Source organism: Cervus elaphus, chromosome 7 (genome assembly GCF_910594005.1).
Source record: "Cervus elaphus chromosome 7, mCerEla1.1, whole genome shotgun sequence".
NCBI classification, from domain to species: domain Eukaryota; kingdom Metazoa; phylum Chordata; class Mammalia; order Artiodactyla; family Cervidae; genus Cervus; species Cervus elaphus.
This window is the reverse complement of record NC_057821.1, coordinates 10966723-10989657: the sequence shown is the minus strand read 5'-3', so window position 1 is coordinate 10989657 and position 22935 is coordinate 10966723. Positions and strand designations below refer to the sequence as shown.

At 38.6% G+C, this 22935-nt stretch overlaps 1 protein-coding gene across 2 annotated transcripts in view; it reads left to right on the top strand.

Moving 5' to 3' along the window:
- Nucleotides 1-664: 664 nt before the first annotated feature.
- FKBP5 (FKBP prolyl isomerase 5) overlaps nt 665-22935 on the top strand; it is a 115581-nt gene continuing 93310 nt past the window's right edge. For both annotated transcript variants that reach the window (XM_043907279.1, XM_043907278.1), the window contains exons 1-2: nt 665-814; nt 6187-6291. The gene's annotated coding sequence lies outside the window, so the exon portion shown is untranslated. The remainder of the gene's footprint in view (nt 815-6186; nt 6292-22935) is intronic.

The window sequence follows — 22935 nt, the reverse complement described above, 5'->3', positions numbered from 1 at the left end:
CAGCCGGCCTACCCGTTGGCAGGTGGCAGAGAACACAGACAGACATCCTCTGCTGTCTCAGTCACCTGGGATTTCATGTTTGAAAGGTAGAAAGCCGTGGGAAAGCCTAGTCTTAACAGTCCCTGAGTGTCCAGAGGCAAGTGCTACGTGCTATGGTTCTCCAAATGGGATTTTTTCCCCCAGTTCCAAATGGACAATACCATTTCCCCTGGTATTGTTTCCCGGGGCTAACCGGGCTTGCTTACCTGACGCAAACAAGTCTGGCCTGCCCCTCTCCATCCCCGGATCAGGTCGGATGGGCGGACAGGAGGGCAGAACTGTCAGAGGGAGGTCCCAGTGTGAAGTCCACTAGCTTGCTTGGGCATTAGTTTCCCCGGAGGTAAGGGATGGCGTGAGGGGGCGTCGGTCAGTTTCCTCCCTCTCTTCCCTGCAGCCCCCACAAAAGGGCAAGGGCCAGACACGTGGGCTGGCGTGGGGGAGGCGGAGGTTACACCGAGGCGGAGGTGCAAATGGCCGGGGGCGGGGCCTTATTTGCATGGACGGCGTTCGGCCGCCAATCGGTACGGGAGGAGCGACAGCCCGCGCGGCTTTTGGGGGCGGACTGACAGCCCCAGGGCCCTATGGGAGGCGGGTCCTGCGGCCCGCGGGGGCGGGACTGCGCCGGGCGCTGCCCTGGGGGACTCGGGCCGCTTCGCGGGCGCTGCCAGTCTCCGGCGGCGGCGTCCGGCGCGCGGCGGCCTGCTGGGCGGGCTGAGGAGCCGGCAGCGCGCGGCTGAGGCAGAGCGACAGAGCGGGCGAGCCGCCACGGCGACAGGTACCGGCGCCATGGCCACGGGGGGATGAGGCGGGGTGGCCGCGCCGCGTTCCCTCCTTTGCGGTCCTGCCGCCGCCGCACCGGGAACCGCGCTGCGGGGGCCGGCGGGGCCGGGACGCCTCGGAGCGGGCGCGCTGGAGGCGCCCAGGCTCCCCCGCGGGAATCCTCTGCGTCCCGCCGGGCGAGCGGGGCCGGGGCTCCCTTCCCCTCTGGGAGGCGCGGAGCCGGGCGGCCGCGGGAGCGGCTCCCCGCCCCTGCCGCGCTCTCCCTCCGGGAGGCGAGGCCGGTCGCGCCCCGCTGGTCCTCACTCGGCTTTTCTTTTTTTGTGTGTGTGGTTTCCCGCCCTGGGTAACAGGTCCCGGCTCGGGCTCTCGTTTCAGCGGCCTCCGACTCGCCCGCAGCCAGGCGGCCCGTGAGCCGCCGCCGCGAGCGGGAGAGAAACTTCGCTCTCCCGGGCCCGGGCGGCGGGAGAAGTGGGCCCGCGGAGAGCCGTGCGCCGGGACGCATCGCGGGCGCGATGGAGCCTCGCTCACCTGGCGGGCCCGCCGAGGGAGGGATAACGGAGCGTCCCGCCGCAGCCGGGGTCCCTGGCTTTCGGTCTGCGCTCCCGGGGCGGTGGGTGTGGATATGCGCGTTCGCCGCCTTTCACCTGCCGCCCGGGGAGGGGGACCAGTGAGTGGGAACACGGCCTCCCCGCGACTGCCGGTAGAGGGGACCGGGGCAGCGCCGTTCCAACAGGTGATTATCCCAAGTGTCAGGTGAGAGCCACTGAAAAGTTGTTTCAGGGTTCGGCAATTCCGTTCACTCCGGGGGCTTTGTAACGCTTTCTCCCATGTGATTTTTTTTTTTTTTTAAGGTGTGCTGACTGCAGTATAGGAGTCAAAAACCAGTATTGATTGGGGTGAGTGGGGAAGGTGGGGAGTGTCGCCAGCGTGTAGATTGCCTTCTTTCCATTGACTTGGCCGGGAGGAACATCTTAGTTTAAAAATCGGTTTCTGCAGTGGTGGTGAAAGCATGCATAGTAAGGTACAAGTTGTAAATGGAGAATGCAGAGCTCGAGATATCCTTCGCTGTTCAGGACAGAGTGTACAACGTTTGGCCGCCATTCAGTAAATTCTGCATGAAGCAGTTTGAGCTCGTGGTTTTGGATTTACTTTACAAGAGTGGAATAAGGCTTAGCTTTGAATGGGAGCTTTCTTTGCCTCTCTCAGGGCACACAGGAGTGTTTATTTTCATTGTCTTCTCGTTTTGTTAGATTGTAGACAAGAGAAAAGTTAAGCCATATTTTGGTTCAGTATTTTTAATAGTCTATGGGAATTCTCCTTCACCCATTAACCGCCCCCCGGCCCCGCATAAGAGTTTTTTTGTTTTTTTTTAAGAGTTTTTATTTTAAAATTCGAGGGTAGAATTGAAAAACTTCTTATTTTTGTGGGAAGTTTTTATGTTATACTTTCACTTATTTTCTGTTTCTCTCTCTGCCAGCTGACCTCACTTAAAATCTACAGTTAATGGCCCTGACCAATTTAGGGCATCTATTACAAAAAAAAAAGTTTAAAAATAATATATGATTATTTTTACACTTATTTTAAAATATATTATGAAGGTAATTGATAACATTCATTTGTGAGGAACAGTTGATTTAGATAACTCAAGATTTTTCTTCTTATGTGTCTTTTTTTAAATGTGCTGGATATGATTTGAATAAGAGGTGTAAGTAACTTAAGGACAGTTACAGTTTTGATTTAATTATGTTACTTTATTAGTGTTTCATTGAATGGTAATTTTAGTCACAGTTAATTAGTAACACCTTTGAAAGGGGCACTCTAACCAATAGGCTAGTTGTGACTCTTCAGGATTTTTTTTTTAAATCAAAGGTGGTTTTTATAAAAATTTTTTTTATTTCTGTAAAACAACAGGCTTATCTGCTGTGAGTTCTTTGTCTTTCAAACGAACATTTTGAAATATTGGATTAGGCTACTAGTGAAGTCTTCAATTTTCTTTTTTTATTCTTGCATTGGAAAAAGAACATATTTCGGTTGTTTTGTTTCCTAGTCTTTTTAGCTTAGAACAATCAGTCTAGAGAAGGAAGAACATCCTCTTTCTATAGAGCTGTAGAAGAAGTTGTTACTGTTGAAAGCTGAGTTGGCTTTTCAATGCTTAGCGGAGGTAGATTGAGCAGTGACGCGCAGAGTGGGTTTTGTTCTGTGTAAGTAGTTCTGAGGAATCTTATGAGACTAGGGTTATGGGTGATCTATATAATTGTTGTTTAAAGTGTATAGGAGTATATTAGTCTAACTATGGTGTATAATTAAAAGTTTTATAGCTTTTATCTTGTGATGATGCTTAAATGTACCACATACCATAAATTAAAGCCATATTTCATAGTTTCATTTACAAAAGCATGTTTTGGGAACTTTATCTGTAAAAATGCCTTTTAATTAAAATACTGTTTTCAAACTCAGTTTTTTTCATGTTTTAATTACTGATTTTTGTACACTTTTAACTTGCGGTAGACCGTATCATAAAATGGTCAACCACATTATAGTTTCAAAATTAAGTTGAATTCTTACATCTACATAATAAATGTTGGGAGTATTTTTAAGTCACTTAGCCTCAGGTGTGGCTCCTTTTGAATTTGGAGGTGGGCAAATATTTTTGATTAAACCAAGCTATAGAAAAACAGGGATACATGTGAAACAAGCTACGTTTGAGGCTAAATCACATGATACTGTTAGATAGTAATACTTCTTTATTTAACAGTAAAATGCATGCTGTATCTGTTATGAAGAATATTTTCTGTAGGCCTTTAATATAATTTTTCCGAATTCCTAACAGAATTGTACATATTTTTACACACTGAGTTCTGTAGTTATTTTATGCTGAACAGTTAAATATTTTATACTTTTTATAATTCTGAAACTATTTGAACTTTCTAACATAGCCGATTAGTAATTAGATTTTTTCATTATTTTACATTCTGAATTTTTTTTTACAGTGCATTTTTAACTTGTGACGTTATGTCAGGAAAATTAAAAGTTTAAGGAAAATTAAATATACACTCATTCGAGACCAGGTGGAAGTTGGTAGGTAAGTCATATAACTATTGATTTAAAAACAGTAGCCACTTAAGTGTGGAGTTTTTTTAAAATTTTTTTTGCATAAAGATGTTTATTTATTGTGTAAAAGATAGTTCTGCCAAATCAGACAGGTTAAAGTAATTTATAGCAGGACCTTGTGGATGTAACTAACAAGTTCCTAAGGATATTTCAGTAGTATTTGAAACACTAAAATTCAAGCACTCAAATTATTTACCTCATTTTTGTCATGATGAGACTTGACCTGCATTCAGCTGAAACTCACACGTGTAAGGCTATAATCCTTAAATGGGGCAAATTGGTTTTACACTTATTTTAGTCTTCTAGTCTTTTGGAAAACAGCTAGTTAATAAGAGTGAAGGACCACCAGAGGGAGTATGGGGTCTACACATTTGATTTAACCTATTTTCTACTCTTGGTCTGGAAGAGAAACATTTTAAAAAACAGGAATAAAATTTTAGTTCTCTAAAACAGTCAGGCAAAAAGATATTGAAAGTTGGGAATTGTAGCTCTTTGAAACTGCCGTCGTTTTTGTAACACTTAATTAAGGTTGTTTTTTTCTTTTTAGAAAAAAGTACAGCTACTAGAAAAATTAAAATTATGTATTTTCAGAGTGAAATAATGGGTTTTTAAGTAAACAGTTCCACATCTGTGAAAGTTAGGGAACATCTGAATGCTAAGAATGTTTTTTAAGATTAAAAATACAGTCCATTTGAGTTGTATGGTCTTGAAATTGCTCATTTTTTGGAAGGAGGAATAAAAGATGGAGAAAGATCAAAGACTAGAAGAGGGGTTTTTCCCTTTTGTAGCTTGCAAACCTTTGCTAAAGCAGGCGATGGTAAATTTTTGGAACCATTTGTAATGTTCGGTTTGTAGTCTTGGCAGTTTATGTGTGATGTTAAATGAAGAACCACTGCTAGTCCCCTGAATGATCATCTGATTATCAAAAACAGGGTTGGGGATTTCAAATTGATCTCATAAAAAATCAGATTTGTGTGTATGTTTCTCAATGTTCCTGTCTCTGGAAATTAAAGATCCTTCTAGCTGCTGAAAATTACACAAGGAATTTGAAGGTCAAAATGTCTCTGTCACAGACAGTGCTGCAGTTAAGTTGCTTTTTGGAATGGAGGTCTTTTTCTGAATACGGATGAAATGGTCTTTATTCATGTAAATATTAACCAATGGAATTATTTCCATGTTTAACTTTTTAAAAAAGCAAGACAATAAAGTAAAATCTTGTAATCTTAACATATTTTGGATTTTACCCCCTAGCATAAAAAATTACTTCATGATGGATGGTCATATTTAATGTTATGAAATTCTAGTTTGGAAAGGGGATTTGTTGTGAGAAGATGGTATTTCATTGATGTGAAATAGAGTAACTTACATGGAGAGAAATTTGTTTCTGTTTTGAATTATACTTAGGTTAAAATATAATATACTTATTAAGAAGAATTGAAACGTCATCTAAATGTATTTTCATTGTGAACTTTATAAGTTTATTTAATGTATCTTTGGGGTTATTCCTAGGTAGACCTCTCAGAGTCCATTTGCGTACACACACATATATACACACACACAGGTAGGTAGATAAATAAATATACTATATGTATTTGCATTATATATGTAACTGGATATGTTTACTATATGTATACATATAAATCATCTATATGAATTCACAGGTTTATTTATATGTGAATTCTTTTTTTTCAAATGAAATCTTGCTTCTTCAAGAGGAACAAAGTACATGTCCACACAGAAACTGATAAAAATGTTCATAGAATCTTTCTTCACAATAATAATAAAGTAATGATTCATACAATGACAGAGAAGAATCTCAAATATTATTCAGAGCAAGAGAAACGAAACAAGTATGTATTGTTAGATGCCATTTATAAAAAATACAAGAACAGACAAAACTTAGGTATGGTGTTAGAAATGAAAGCAGTTTCTGGGTAAAGGCTGTGGATAACTGGAAGGAGACAAAGGGGAACATTTTCTGTAAAGAAACTCTTCAGTTTTCAAAAAATTAATTAATTTGACTTTGCTGGGTCTTTGTTGGTGGCATGTAGGATCTAGTTCCCTCACCAGGGATCAAACCCTGGCCCCCCGCATTGGGAGAGTGGAGTCTTAGCCATTGCACCACCACGGACGTCCCAAAAGGGAACTTTTTAGGGTGATAGAAATATTCTATAGCTTGGTTTGGGATTCGAGTGATGAAATTCAAGTATATGCTTTCCGGGTAATTTTTAATTTTCATATATTTTTAACTTACAGAACAGTTTCAAGACCAGTACACGGAACCTCCAGATTGATCAATTGGTGGTGTATACATCTGTTCAAATTTACCAAGCCGAATACTTAAGATCCGTGCATTTTATGGTATGTAACTTTTACTTTCTTGAGGAAAAAAGCTGCAAAAATTTGTTGAAGATGAGGAGAATGAGTTTGTTATCTGAAAAAAGTGAAATACCTCAATTTGAAATATGAAAGCAGTGCTTTGATAATAATGTAGAAAAAGAGAATTACTGACATGTCTTTTGTCTCTGTGTGTATGTATCTGTGCTGCTTCTCTCTGAAGTCTCATGACAACACATTTCTATTAGAAGAAACAGAATCCTGAAAATGATTCAAGGCACAACTGTCAGCAAGGAAACTGGTTTATTTTGTTATGCTGTGTAAGTCACCTAGGGAATGAGACTGTTGCCTAGTGATAGCGTCCTGGGAGTTAAAGGTACTGATAATTCCCGCTAAGCGAGTTGCACATCTTCAGTGTGCTAGATTTTTCTCAAACATGTACAATCTTTACTGTCCTAGAATTCACCAAAGAAGAGGGAAACAAATTTGGTTGTCTTTTTTGGGTGGTATTTATAATAGGGAGGAAGGAGTGGTGCTTACAAACCATATAAACTAATCTTGATCATAGGTAAGTGGTAAATCTAAGTGGTGAATTTGGTGCTCTCTATTAGTTTTAGTGCTGCCATAGAGTGATTTGATTTGAGTTAAACTTATTTAAGTCATATCTTAAAATATGTCAGTTGTTAAGACATTCAACTTTTTTTTCTTGACTTGCTAAGCTTAAATATGTGTTCTTCACAATTTAGGATTGGGCATTATTTATGGATATTCACTTTTCATCCTTTTTTTTTGCATCTACTTAAGAAATTTGTTTGGTTATTTGCTAGAGTGGAAGATGATTTGAAGCAACAGGAGAACTAACCAACAGGCTCAACAAATTAATCACTGATGACTGGGGATAAACACTTATGTTGCCTTTACTAACCAGAACTGTACATATATATTGTCTGTAAATTTTTTCTTTAACAAAATGTTAAGTTCTTTGACGAGAAAAATGACAAATGTCGAACTTGGCCAACATGGGTAATAGGACTGACTTTCTTCATTTAGTGAACATGCTCATGTTCCTCTGAAATGGCTGGGCCTTTTCTCCCATTTTTAGACACTAAATTTCACTGGTCTGTTGAGCATGAATAAAACATTATTTGAAAAGTTTTAAGAATTTTGTTTTGAGTTGTCAAGCCTTAACTTCAGGTAGAACTTTAAAAATACTTATAGGTAGCTTTTCTTTTAGATTTTTTATTATGAAAGTTTTGAACATACACAGAACTGGAGACACGAGTATAATGAACATCTGTATACCTATTCTCCAGATTTATAAATTATCAACAGTTCAGTTAAAGTGCTTTTAAAACTGTTACATTCTCACATATATTGTAAAGCAGTAGTATTAGTATACCAGATTCTCCCCCCCCACCAAATTCTGTTGTACACTGCTGAAAAGCAGTGTGTTTTAGCTCAGAGACTTAGCTTTAGACGATCAGTAATTCTGAAACCATTCTTATTCTTAGTTCCTTTCTGTCAGTTCATAGCCTGGAAAAGAAAGAAATTTTTTAGCTTTTCCTTTATAGTAAATTAGTCCACATACTCTATAGAATAAAATACTGTTCATCTGAAAAGTTAGATTATCTTCAAAATGTAGTGTCTGAGGAATGCTTTTGTTTAAATGTTTTGGCTATTATTTTTTCTTTCTCTAAAAACTAAGTCATTGCTGAGCTTTTTTAGGCTCCAAATCTAAATCTTTTTGAGGCCTTCCAAAACTGAGGCCCACATTTTCACCTATGTCTTGAAACTAAATATGTTTAAATACCATCTCTGTAGTAACTGCACACCAACACCCCTCCGTCCGCCCCCAGTCAGAACACTTTCTTGGCTTTCCTCTTTAGCTGCTCCTGACACTGTTATTCTCACTGGTCATTTTTTTTTTTTTCTTACTCTTCCTTTGCTTAAGCTCAGTGAGTCACTAAATCACTTTGTTTCTAAATTTATGCTTTTTTGTCCTTTTCATTTCCTAATTGTCCTAACTTGGGTAACATGTTAGCAGGAAGTTATCCTTAATCTGTAATGAACTTGATATATATCAAAATTAAGATATATTACTGAAGTAAAATAGAGCATTTTCTTCCCTTTCAGAGAAGGCTTCAGTCTTAGAAGCAAATACATAATTTTTAAGCCCTAAGAAATCATTCTATTTGAACCAAGGTGACGTAGATGGTTTCCAAACCACTCAACCTAGTGAATGATGGCCAGCAGGAGTCTAGGCAGCAGACTTTCTTAGACCCTAGAAATGGCCCAAATGAGTTCCTTCTAGCCCAGAATATCTGCAGGTGCTTTGGAGTGGGAGAGATACTGAGTGTATATAACACATTTTCAGGATGTCTTGTGCTTCTGTGGTAAAATTAAGAGATCTGTTGGCTTACCTGAAAACTCTTCTCCTATTCCTTGTGGCAAATTTCCTGTCCAAGATAGTTCTCATCAAAAAGCCATTATGCCAAAAGTGACCTGACACTCTTATCTCATTACTTTCCCTTCTCTTTACAGGCTCCTAGAATTGAGGTTTGTCAGAAAGATAGGAACCTGAGGTTAGTTGAGAGGATATAAAATAGAAATGGGAAAGTAAGTGATGTCTCTTGCACTTCTCATGAGCAGTAGCCAGCTTCCAGTGGTCTTGGGCCTGAGTCCTTTCCAGATGGATTGTAGCTTATCAACTTGGCTTGCCTTTGGTCAGCTTATGGAGATCTTTCTTCTTTCTGCTCTTCTGGGAATTGTTTGAATTTCCTCCTGGTGGAAATTTTACAAGACGCAATTTTACATTACTGACTCAGGGATAAGAGAATAAAATTTGATACTGTTTTAGATAATCCAGTATATCTGATTATTTTCTTCTGTGGGAAGTAGGAATAATACAGGGATTCTGAGATGCTTATGCAGAAATTAATGGTTATTAAGAGTGGAAAATGGAGGAGAAAATTACATCATTTATAGGAAGGCTATTATGGTGGGGATAGACATTGGATGAGGAGTATTGCTACATGATCTTGGGCAAGTTACAGTTGTTGGGATAGTGGGATCCTACTCTATAGTACAGAAACTAGAGGTGAGTCCTAGGGTATGGGGAGTGGGGGAGCCTGAAGGGAGAAGGAATGGGATGGAAGAGTTTCCAAGGATTATTTTGGTTTAAAATGTAAGATAATAACTCCATGGCTGATTCATGTCAATGTATGACAAAACCCATTGAAATGTGAAGTAATTAGCCTCCAACTAATAAAACAAAACAAAACAAAAATAAAAGAAACAATGGCATACTGAAAAAAAATAAAATGTAAGATAAAATCTTCTTGAAGTTTTGGGGATGGCAGCTCTGCCTGTGGTATCAGAATTTGGCCCTGAGGTCCTAGTGAGCAGCTGTGCCCCTTAATTCTGAATGCTTAGTGTTCAGCATAGTGCTGCAGAGTAAGTGAAAGTTGAGTTGAGTTGTTAGGACTGATTTTGTCTTCAGGGTGTTTTGTGGTTGGGTGGAGATTTAAGAGTCTGGTTAGACCCTTAGGTAAGACTGTCACCACCGCTTTGTGATATGGGACAAGATACATAGCTTCTCTCAGCCTCAGTTTCCTCATCTGTAATATTGGGAGGTGCATGCAGTGTTAATACCTACCTAAGGGTTGTGAGGTTTAAATGAGACAATACATACAAAGTACTTAGCCCAGAACCAGGCATATGTCTTCAGTAAATATTAAATACAATTATACTTTCATTAATAAGCAGTTTTGTGTTTGGATAATTTCTGTTAGGTTCTAAGTAGTCTTGTTACAGAATAAATAAGATCCTGTCCTTAGACAAGATAGAACATGTACACAAAAGATAAGTAATAACCCAAGTCCTGTGGTAAGTGACAAATGAGTGGTGTACTTAAGAATTCTTGAGGCAGGAGTAATTGCTAAGCAGATGAGAATTTCAGGAAGGTGACAGAACTCCACCTGAGCTTTGTAGGACTAGTCAGCGGTTAAGGGGATAGGCTCCTTGGAGCCAGACTGCCTGTGTTAGAATCCTGACTCTGCTTCTGTGTAATCTTCAGCAAGTTACTTGACCTCCTTCCTAGGACTGTTGAGAGAATTAAATGAGTTAATACATGCCAAGTGCTTAGAATAGTGCCTCAAATGTGGTTAGAAGACCCAGCATAAGCCAAAAAAACCAGAAACAAGCCACGTAGTTATAGCATGATCAATTACTGTTATAAATTGAGAGAAGGGAGAATGCATTTCAGGTAGAACATTGAATGATAACGAAGGGGAGATATCGTAGATTTGTTTGAAATGATGAAGCCGAATGGATTCGAGGGAATAACCTGTGGAAAATAGTGGGGGATTGTGTTGGGGCAGAATTATGAGTGATTAAAGCAGGGAGTATGACATCTTCTCCATATATTTTGGGGGAACTTGGGAAGATTTTTTGGGTTATTTTTAAAGCATTCTTGTGTGCTATAAATAACGTTTCTAAGTCTTATGTCTTGCATTTCTTACTGTCTTTCCTGATTTCAGTATAACTGAAACTGCTATTCATACTAATTTTGACAATGAAGTTCATGATCCTCTACTTTGAACCATTATGGCTCTTTAACCTATCCATTTCTTTTTGTAAACATGTGTTTTGGCTAACTTTCCCTGTTTCTCTCCTTATTCTATAATGCTTATTCCTTTTCTTCAAAGTTTAGTGGGTTTCTGCTGTTTTCCTCTCTGCCCTCAAAAATCCCAGTAGAGATCCTAAATCACCAAAGTCACAAAGTAGAAAGGAATAGGGCAAAACGGTGAGGAAAGTGGGGAAATATTCTCTAGTCCAGCAGTCTTATTTTACAGATGAGCACATTGAGGTCCAGAGGAACGTAAAGATCCACAGCTAATAATTAGCAGCCTATACCTTTCAGAGCTAAACAAGGGCTTTTTTTTTTTTTTTTTAACTGTCATCCTAGTATGATTCTTAACCATCTGGGTGGGAGTGAGAGTAGTATCATTAATAATATTTCTACTAAAAACTATCAGACCCCAAGGTAAGAATAATTTTACTACTAGGAATAATGTCATAATAATTCACTCTATTCTTAATGAGAAGCCGATGATTACACTTCTTAGACTAGCATTACTATTCTTAACGTTTAAAACCAAACTCCAAAGTCTGCTTTAGAAAGAAAAGGATTTCTTTTATTTTTAAAGTTTTAAATTATAAATGTAGTAGTGTTATATAAATAACATTCTCAAAGAAGTGGACATTTTGTTCCTATCATGGTGGAACACAGGTTCTTTTATAGAGTGATGGATGGGACCCTAAGGTTAGCATGAAATGTTGGGAACTATTGTCCTTTGACCTCACAGCCCCCAAACCTGTACCTCTGCTCGGACGGTTGTCTCTAAGCTGACATCTTCTTCAGTCTCTTACATTTTACCATATGCCACACGTAAAGGTGGGGAACTTACTTAAACACTGTACTCTTCTAGATCGTTTTTCTACCTAGATGTAATCTGACAGACTGTATTTTATAAAGCCCTAATCTTTATATAGTGTCAGGATACTCTAGTTGCTCAATAAATGCTTCCTTCACTTTTTACAGAGCACATAATTTTTTTCTCAGTAATGTCAGTTCCTAATCTCCAAATCACTGTCACACCACTTTTCTGTTCTTAAAATGTCTTATTTTAACTTTGGCAAGATGCTCTTCTTGTGTTTTGAAAACTTGTGTGATGTGAAAATACTTTTTTAGTCACTTTAAGCATAGTTTTATCATAAAATTATTTCACAGCTAGTAGTATTTTCATGTTCTGTATCCTTCCCCAAGATGAAAGAAAGAATAAGTGTCATGGGTTACGTAAAGATGCCTCAGACCTCTCTGCTCATCCCGCCATATCCCTTAAAAAAAAAAAAGGCTTCTAACCAGACTCATTTTTACGGAAATACTTACTTTTCTTTATCATTTTCGAACACCATGAAGCTGAATTGTATAGTACACAAAGAAGATTTTTTCCGTGTCCTCAGTGCTTTGTATCAGATCCCTTAGTTGTATTGTCTGTGGTTTCGTTTCTTTTTCCTGTCTTCATTTTTCTGAGAAGGATTTTTTTCTCTTTATGATCTGCAGCTTGTGTTTTGTATTTAGATTATTATTCTTTATAGCAAATTATAACTTCTGTTTATGCTAATAGGAAAGAGAAATACTTCAAAATTAAATTTTAGATTTTTTTGATAGCTATGTGTGTAAGTTTCTCTTAGCCTCTTTCTTCAAATTATAGGAGTTTGTTTTCTGTTTTTAAATTTTTTTATTGTAAACTGTTTGTTTTAAAGAAATTTGTTAAATTATATTTTATGAGTGGTTTCTAGCCTTTGCTTCTAAATTTATATAGTAGTAGTACTATATAAATTATATTGTGTATAATTATATGTGCACTGTGTATAATACTATATTATGTATGTAATATATAGCATAAATATAGTATATGTTAATATAATTTAGCTTTGGGTCTAAGCCTTCCAATTCTCTTATGATGAGAGAGAAAGGAACAATTGGTTTTTGTAACTTTTATATAAATTATTTGGCTGTCTTGCTTATTCCATTTATTATTTTCCATTTTTTATTTGTGGCTTCTGTACGTGGAGAGCTTTAATATTATACATTCTTATAGACTGTAGTCTTTGTTACAAAATGAATTTATTTCTTTTTTCATTTTTAATATGACTGTTTAGATTTTCTGTTCAACTCTTGGTATATTTTTGTTTAGTTTTTGGTTAGATTTGTCAGTTTGGGTTGTAGTTCATCTTCATATTGCTTTTGTTCATTTTATTAATATCTCCTTTAATAAACTATTTGGTATTACCATGTGCTGAATATTTTTGTGTTTGTGTGTCTATAGCTGCTAAACAAATGTGACTGAGTTTTCCTCTTTCTTTAAGATTCCTAAGTATTTTTATACCTGTTGTCTATTTTGCATCTAAAATGCCTATAACAGTAAGTAAAATTTTAGTACAGTTTATGTGAGTTAATTTTTTATGACAGTTATCTAGCTTTGCCAGACCAATTTTGTTAGAAAATTGAAAACGTTTAAAAATTAATAATTCTCCTAATCTAGTGTCCCTAATTTAGTAATTTGCTTTGATCCTTGTGTCATTTTATCAGTCTTTTATTTTGAGAACTCACCAATGACTTTTTAAAAAATGAATCATGAAATGTGTGAAACAACTTTAAAAGGGGAAAGTAAATATACATTTTAGGACCTACATTTTTTGTAAATTGGATTAACAGGTTATTTAGTGATATAAAGATATCTTTTAAATTGTTTCTTCTATATTCATTGAAAAGATTTGATATCTTGTAATTAAAAGGCAAGCACTATTAAAAACCAGCATTCAAGCATAAAATACTTGAGAAATAATGAGCAGGATGAGAGTGGAAAGAAATCTTTAAATCGGTAATCTGAGGCAAGATATTTTCTGTATTTAAACATTGAATTTAGCTCTGAGCCTCCTGGTAAGCAAGAGAAAAAAGGGAACAGGATGGGTTTCATCGTTATTGTTTAATAAAGAAAACTTACCAGTTTTTAATGAGAGAGAAACCTTTTCTGAGTTCTAAGTTAAAAAAGAGGTTGTTATGTGAATTCTTAATAAGGACTATATTTATATTTCCATTTTTATACCTTAACTAATTACTACTGTTGGCTGTGTTAGCTGTCATATACCATTCATATGCACTGTAGTTATATTTGGTCTCATTAAGTTTACATCCACTGTTGTCAGAAGTGGAAATTCCATGGCTAGGGTGTGTTTATATATTGCCTCTAGAATTGTAGCCATTGATGAACAGGAAACTGAAAGCTAAAAGTTCAGGAAATGTGTTTAAACTTTGTGGAAAGAATGTATAGGATACTTTACTGAAATCCATGGCCATTTGAAGACTAAAAAATTATGTGTGCATTTAGTTAGAGAATAATGTTATGGATTCTTACAATGCTGTCAGATGCTTAAACATGATAATAAATACAGCATGCACATTGTGTGCCAGGAAAATTGTGCAATGCTAGAAAAAATGCAACGGATTATTATATGTGTTCAGCTATACTCTCAAGAAATGAAACAGCTGGCACAGCAGTCGAATTCTTCGAGGATGTCTTATTTTCAGAGACTTACAGAGTGTTGGTTTTGGTTTTAGTTCCAGGGAAGGAGAGGTCCCTGTTTTACAAGATAATCCATCTCACTCTCTGGAAATTCTAATGGTTAAGTTTTATTTTCTCATATTGGGTTGAAGTTTGTTCCCTTGTAATTTATTAATATACTCTATATTTTCTTCGTTTTGAAAAGAAAATGGTTAACAGGTAAAAAAATGAAAAAAATTTTTTTTAATTATTTAAAAAATAAATAATTGTTTATTATACATTTCAAGTGTTTGGGTTTAGTTTGTTTGTTTTAGGTATTATGGCATTTTAGGTGCGTCATGTTGGGGGTCTTTATTTTTGAAGTGGTTTAGAAGATTTCTGTCACAGGACATGTGATTAACGTATATGCTGGGTAACCTGTTTTCTTACTGTTTCTATACTTAGCTGTTTTAACAGGATGTGATCTGTATGGTTTCAACATTCTTATTGTTTGAAACAGCATGAAGTTTTAGTAGCTTCTTAGAAATGGGAATTTTCTAATACTGTTTTTTGTTGTTGTTCCATTTCAACAAAAGAGGTCGGTTATGATTCTTTGACTACAGTTTTGTGATTTGAAGTTACAGTCGCTCAAAATATTCAGGGACCACGTTAAATGAGAATTCTATTTATTACAAAGTTCTTCTAGGAAATTTAGCTGTATTATATGTCAGCAATTATCATTTTAATAAAAAAAAAAAGCCTCATTAAAATCAGCCTTTTTTCAGAATTGATTGGATTTGGATCTGTCATGTTTTTGCCTCTGAACCATTGGGATGGCCAGGGGGCTAAAAAGAACTGACTGGTGGGACTAGGGATGGGCCCACCCCCAGGGTGAGGAGCAGTGATTCCCTAGTGGAAAGTCCCAGAATGCTGTTTGCAGTAGAGAGTGGAATGGGCTCCAGGCTGACAAAAACAACCTCGACCAGGCCAGGCCAGACCATACGGGGCCTGGTATAGTGAGTTGGGGTGGACTTTAGGCAGTAGCTGATCTGTTTTTGCAACAAAGGGTTCTTTTCAAGAACAGCTCTTACTTTCTCCTTATGGTAGAGTACATGTTTATTGTAGAAGAATTTAGTGAGTATATATAAATCTGTACAGAAAAGAAAAATTTCCTATAATGTTTCTTTCCTTTTGAATTTTCTTAGCTAATTTCCCTTAAATTTCATTTACCATCTAAGTTACTTTTAAAAATTTATTTGAAATGGTGCTTGTTGAATTGTTCTTTCACAAAGTGTGTCTCTGATAACTTTTTCAGTTAATTATGAAGGAGATAGGAGTTAATAACATTTAAAGCCCTTGTTTTTCTTTGAAGTAATTATTCTATTAATTTGTATCTATTTTATGGGAAACTGTAGCACAGTAGGCACAAGGAGAACACAAACCTGAAAGTCAGAGTGGTTCTTACAAGGCAAACAGGAAAAATGGAGCAGGGACGAGGTCCTTCTGGTTCACCATTATGTTAGTATCATCAGGTACAGTGCCTGACATGTAGTTAGTGTTCCATAGGTAATTGTTGAATGAATGGATGAGTTTCTCATTAAGCACTTTGAGTAGCTCATATTTCCTGCACTATAGATAATCAAGTTCTATTACATTCATCCAAAATTAAGAGTCTTTGCTGTGCTCAGTCCTGTTTTAAAAATGAAAGTTAAGATGATTTTTTTAAAAAGATTATGTGTGTGCGCGCGCGCACACACACACACACACCATACAAAAAGTAAAACTCCCTTGTTTCTTTCTCTGAATCCCATTCTCCAGAATTTGCTACTGTTAATGACTGGTATTTTTTCCCTAGATATTTCTTGCATTTACAAATATATGTACATTTTCTTTATACAAATAAAATAATACTTTACATTGTTGTATAACTTGCTTTTTCCCTTAAACATCTTTCCATATCAACTCATATGTAACAGCTCCATTTATAAGGATTTTTAAAAAATTATTTATTTATTATTTATTTATGAAAAGATGCTCAACATCACTCATTATCAGAGAAATGCAAATCAAAACCACAATGAGGTATCATTACACGCCAGTCAGGATGGCTGCTATCCAAAAGTCTACAAGCAATAAATGCTGGAGAGGGTGTGGAGAAAAGGGAACCCTCTTACACTGTGGTGGGAATGCAAACTAGTACAACCGCTATGGAAAACAGTGTGGAGATTTCTTAAAAAACTGGAAATAGAACTGCCATATGACCCAGCAATCCCACTTCTGGGCATACACACTGAGGAAACCTGAAATCTGAAAGAGACACGTGCACCCCAATGTTCATCGCGGCACTGTTTATAATAGCCAGGACATGGAAGCAACCTAGATGCCCATCAGCAGATGAATGGATAAGGAAGCTGTGGTACATATACACCATGGAATATTACTCAGCCGTTAAAAAGAATTCGTTTGAATCAGTCCTAATGAGATGGATGAAACTGGAGCCCCTTATACAGAGTGAAGTAAGCCAGAAAGATAAAGAACATTACAGCATACTAACACATATATATGGAATTTAGAAAGATGGCAACGATAACCCTATATGCAAAACAGAAAAAGAGACACAGAAATACAGAACAGACTTTTGAACTCTGTGGGAGAATGTGAGGGTGGGATATTTCAAAAGAACAGCATGTATACTATCTATGGTGAAACAGATCACCAGCCCAGGTGGGATGCATGAGACAAGTGCTCGGGCCTGGTGCACTGGGAAGACCCAGAGGAATCGGGTGGAGAGGGAGGTGGGAGGGGGGATCGGGATGGGGAATACGTGTAAATCTATGGCTGATTCATATCAATGTATGACAAAACCCACTGAAATGTTGTGAAGTAATTAGCCTCCAACTAATAAAAAAAATTTTAAAAAAAATTATTTATTTATTTGACTGCAGTGGGTGTTAGTTCAGGTGTCTTTAGTTGCAGCATGCAAGCTCCCAGTTGCGTCATGTGGGATCCAGTTCCCTGACCAGAGATTGGATCTGGGCCCCCTACACAGGGAGTGCAGAGTCCTAGCCACTGGGCCACTGGGGAAGTCCTTGTAACTGCTTTTTTATTTTTAATTGCTGCATAATATTCCACTGTGAAGATGTATAATAATAGTCAAGGAAGTTTCAGTAGTGTGCCTACCCCCCCCCTTTTTTTTTTAACCATTTCAACAATATTGTGTTTAATAACCTTCCACATTTAATTTTGCTTTCTTCTGTGAGACTATCTACAGGATATTTCCTGGAAGTGCTATTGGAGGGCTAAAGGATATTTGCACTAATACTTTTTATCAGTTCAGTCGCTCAGTCGTGTCCAACTCTTTGCGACCCCATGGACTCTTAACACGCCAGACTTCCCTGTCCGTCAGCAACTCCCGAAACTTGCTCAAACTCATGTCCGTTGAGTCAGTGATGCCATCCAACCATCTTATCCTCAGTCGTCCCTTTCTCTTCCTGCCTTCAATCTTTCCCAGCATCAGGGTCTTTTCCAGTGAGTCAGTTCTTCGCATCAGGTGGTCACAGTATTGGAGTTTCAACTTCAGCATCAGTCCTTCCAAAGAATATTCAGGACTGATTTCGTTTAGGATTGACTGGTTTGATCTCCTTACAGTCCAAGGGACTCTCAAGGGTCTTCTCCAACACCACAGTTCAAAAGCATCAGTTTTTCTGTGCTCAGGTTTCTTTATAGTCCACCTCTCACATCCATATATGACTACTGGAAAAACCATAGCTTTGACTTGACGGACCTTTGTTGGCAGAATAATGTCTCTGCTTTTTTTTAATATGCTGTCTAGGTTGGTCATAACTTTTCTTCCAAGGAGCAAGTGTCTTTTAATTTCATGGCTGCAGTCACCATCTGTAGTGATTCTGGAGCCCAATAAAGTAAGTCTGTCACTGTTTCCATTGTTTCTGCATCTATTTGCCATGAAGTGATGGGACCAGATGCCATGATCTTAGTTTTCTGAATGTTGAGTTTTAAGCCAACTTTTTCACTCTCCTCTTTCACTTTCATCAAGAGGCTCTTTAGTTCTTCTTCACTTTCTGCCATAAGGGTGGTGTCATCTGCATATCTGAGGTTATTGATATTTCTCCCAGCAATCTTGATTCCAGCTTGTGCTTCATCCAGCCCAGCATTTTGCATGATGTACTCTGCATATAAGTTAAATAAGCAGGGTGACAATGTACAGCCTTAACGTACTCCTTTCCCGATTTTGAACCAGTCTATTGATTCCATGTCCAGTTCTAACTGTTGCTTCTTGACCTGCATACAGATTTCTCAGGAGGCAGGTTAGGTGGTCTGGTATTCCCATCTCTTTAAGGATTTTCCACAGTTTGTTGTGATCCACACAGTCAAAGGCTTTGGTGTAGTCAATAAAGCAGAAGCAGATGTTTTTCTGGAACTTTCTTGCCTTTTTGATGATCCAACAGATCTTGGCAATTTGATCTCTGGTTCCTCTGACTTCTCTAAATCCAGCTTGAACATCTGGAAGTTCACAGTTCACATACTGCTGAAGCCTGGCTTGGGGAATTTTGAGCATTACTTTGCTAGCATGTGAGATGAGTGCAATTATGCGATAGTTTGAACATTCTTTAGCATTGCCTTTCTTAGGGATTGGAATGAAAACGGCCCTTTTCCAGTCCTGTGGCCACTGCTGTTTTCCCAATTTTCTGGTATATTGAGTGCAGCACTTTAATAGCATCATCTTTTAGGATTTGAAATAGCTCAACTGGAATTCCATTACCTCCATGAGTTTTGTTTGTAGCAATGCTTCCTAAGGCCTGCTTGACTTCATGTTCCAGGATGTCTGGCTCTAGGTAAGTGATCACACCATTGTTGCTATCTGGGTCATGAAGATCTTTTTTGTATAATTCTTCTGTGTATTCTTACCACTTTTTATAGATGTTGGAAAATTCCCCCTTAAAGATAGTATACTGCTTTGCATTCATTAAGGACATGAGGTGTTCTTTTCTGATAACTACATGCTTTCATTTTGTGGGTTAGAAGAGTTCAGCTTTTGAAAATGAATCCTCCTCCTGGTAATATGAGTGGTTCAGTAGATGGATTAAACCAAATATTCCCATTGCCTGACATAAGTAGTTGAAGTCAAGTGGAAAATGGTAGCCTGTACTTTCTACAGTCTTAGAGTATACATTACAATGATCCAGATGTGAAAGATCAAAATGTTGGTTTTCAAAGGTTATGTCTCCTTGGGATGTTTAAGCTCAACATTTACAAGTGACCATCTGAAAGGATGGAAGGCCCTGAGCATTGGTTTGAGAAGTTTGGTTTCATTGTTCTCCGGAGTGACTTTAAGTCCTTGAACTGGGGCGTGTGCTGTGTGAGAGAGGTTTGCTGGTGGTATGTACTGAATGAATAGAAGGGAGTGAGTAGGCTGGCGGGCTGTGGTGAGTCAGGAAGGAACGGAAGAAAACCCAGAATGTGGTGATAGCTGTGGAATTGAAAAGATAGTAGGAAACAATGGACAGTTGGTGGTCCTGTGGATTAAGTGGAGGAAAATGAAGGTTTTGACGTTGTAGGAGAACAGCCAGACAGTACAGATGATGAAGTAAACAGGGAAGGAGCCAATTTTGAAAAAGTTGATTTTCTTTTTAAAAAAATAAAAGTAAAGCTATAAAAAGGTTCTAAAGTATCTATAGTCAGGCAATTCAGGAGAGATTAAAAAACTGGAGAAGGAAAGAGGGAGAAATTAGCTAGATCTGGAAGTCATCTGCAGGTAAAGTTGGAATTAAGAGTGGATGAGTTTTGGGAAAAAAAAAAAAGAGTGGATGAGTTCTGGAATGAAGTGGTTGACAGGGGAAAAGCTGTTGATTGAAAGCTACATTTTGAAACGAGGTACTTGCAGTGATGGGCTTCCCAGGTGGCTCAGTGGGGAAGAATCCGCCTGCCAATGCAGGAGATGTGGGTTTGATCCCTGGATGGGGAAGATCCCCTGGAGAAGGAAATGGCAACCCACTTTTGTATTCTTGCCTGGGAAATTCCATGGACAGAGGAGCCTGCTGGTCTCCAGTCCGGGAGTTGCAAAAGAGTCGGACACGACTTAGTGACTAAACAACTGCAGTAATAGGAGATGGGATGATGAAAAGAGCAATCAAGAAAAGTCAGTAGTCTGAGAAACAAGAAAAGAATCAGGAGAAATCTTACTGGGAACTCACCTTTTTTTTTAACGGCCTTATTTTTTTAATTTAATTAATTTTTGGGTGCACTGCAAGCCATGTGGGATCTTAGTCTCAGAGCAGGGATCAAACCCTCGCCCCTGCATTGGAAATGTGGAGTCTTACCACTGCTACCTGGGGAGTCCCTCACCTTCATTTTTTTGCTCTACATGTGATTTTGTGTTTACTGGATGTTTTCCAGGTAGCTACCATGTTCTTCCTTTGGTGTAGTACCTCAGAAAATTTTCTTGTGTGTATTTTAAAGTTGGAGTTAGTTTTATTCCTGAAGTTGACTATTACACTTGAAAAAAGGTCTTGGAAAAGTAGTTTTGGTGTCATGTGCTATGCTCCTTCTTTGTGTAGTTTCATAAAATCTTTTCATTTTGTTTTAATATCTGTGGGTCCAACACAAGAAAAAAAAAAAGCCAGCTTATTACTGACTAGATACAGTCCAGATACCTTGTGCATTTTAACTGATCATTTAAAAAATGTTTCTTGGCTTTGGAAACTCAGCTAATAACAAATGATAAGAATGAGTATCCTTTTTTTAGCAGAACATAGTGTGAATTTAGAGTGTACTGTCCTGTTGCTTGTCAGGATGGAGCCTAGTCACAGGAAATAATCTAGAGTCAAAGCCAGGGACCTGTGACTTCACCAGAGTCAGTAGGTGAAATGGTTCAAATGCAGGCTCAAGAGTCATCCTGTCTGGCTCCATCGCACATGAGCAGTATTACGCCCCTGAATTTCACCATCTGGACATGCTAATAATAGTTCCTATATCAGGGTGATTAAGAGGATCCATCCTGGAACTTACATTCTAGTAATGAGAGACTGGAAATTTTCAAATAAATACATGTGCCAGGTGGTAAGTGAAGGAAAAGAATGGTAGGATTGATTGTCATTGTTTCTTGCTCTTTTATATTGGGTAATAGGGAGGGTCTGCCTGATAAGAAAGTGTTTGAACAGAGCCTTGCTGGAAGTGAGGAGGCAAACCAGAGACCAGTGAGGAAGCTGATCTGGGGCAAGAGTTTCAGGTGGAGGGGACAGCAAGTGCAGAAACCCTGAGGGGCGGCATATTGAAGGTGCAGCAAGAAGGCCAGAATCACAAAGGCAGAGCGAGAGGAGGGGCCACAGGAAATAATCTATCTCTGAAAGATAGCCACCGACCAGCATGTGGGTTTTTTCCCCTTTATTCTTATCATTTTTTAAAGCCTTTGCTGGAGTTCAGCTGCTTGACAGTGTTAGTTTCCGCTGTCCAGCAGAGTTAATCAGCTGTGCATGTGCACACGCCCTCCTTTCCAAATCCCCCCGTTCAGGCCCCCACAGCGCACTGAGAGAGTGCCCTGTGCCCTGCGGCGGGTTCTCATCTGTACCTGCTTTATAGATAGCATCGACAGTGTCGATGCTACTTAAAACAGTAGAGTTTTAAGCATAAGAAGGATTTGGCTTTATTCTGTGGGAGATGGGAAGCTGTTGGGAGTATTACCAGAGTTCATTTCTTAAGTCAGTCTGATTGTCACTTCTTTTCTTAAAAATGCTTCAGTTCTCTACTTCCTTTGGAATAAAAGTTCAAATGCTTTCTTCTGGCACACAGGGTCCTTCATAGTCAGGCCTCTGCCCATTTAACATCATCTGCCTCCTTGCCACATGTACCCTCCACTCTGGCCAAATTGGATTACGTGCAGTTCCCCGCCTGGGTCACAGTGATTGGTGTCTCGGTGTTTTTCTGCACGCTGCTTGTCCTGGGAGACTCTCTCCCCCTCAGCTCACGTGGTCATGGCTCTGTTTCAGGGGGGCCTCTTTGTGCTCCCAGAGCGCCCTGTACCTTTTCTCTCACCGCCCCTCCCCTGGCCACTTTGCTGCAGAGTCTTGTGATGTGCTGTGTTCTTCTACCAGCCTTGATTTCGCTCTTGCCACACCCTTGCCAGTTGAAATTTTGCCCATCCTTCAAGAATCAGCTCAAATACTGCCATCTTTTCTCCCCTTTATAAATCTTTATAAACCTGCCCTTATAAATACTTTGTAGCTTTGTTACACTTAATCATAATTATCTTGAATTAAAATGCTTCTCTGCCTTACCTCACACAGAATCCTCGGCTTGACTCATTTTTAGTTTCTCTTGTAGCCCCCAGTATGGTGTCTTACACAGATTTCACATTAAATGGATGCTCAGGGTATGTAGGATTTACATGATAATTAGAAAAACTGTTGGGTTTCAAGCTGATAAGCTATTGGGTTTCAAAAGCAGCACAAATGAACAGTTAAAGTGAGGTGCCTATTAAGAAAACAAATTTATTATAACAATGTTGATGATGGCATGGTTACTCTGATTCTCTCATATAGTTAGA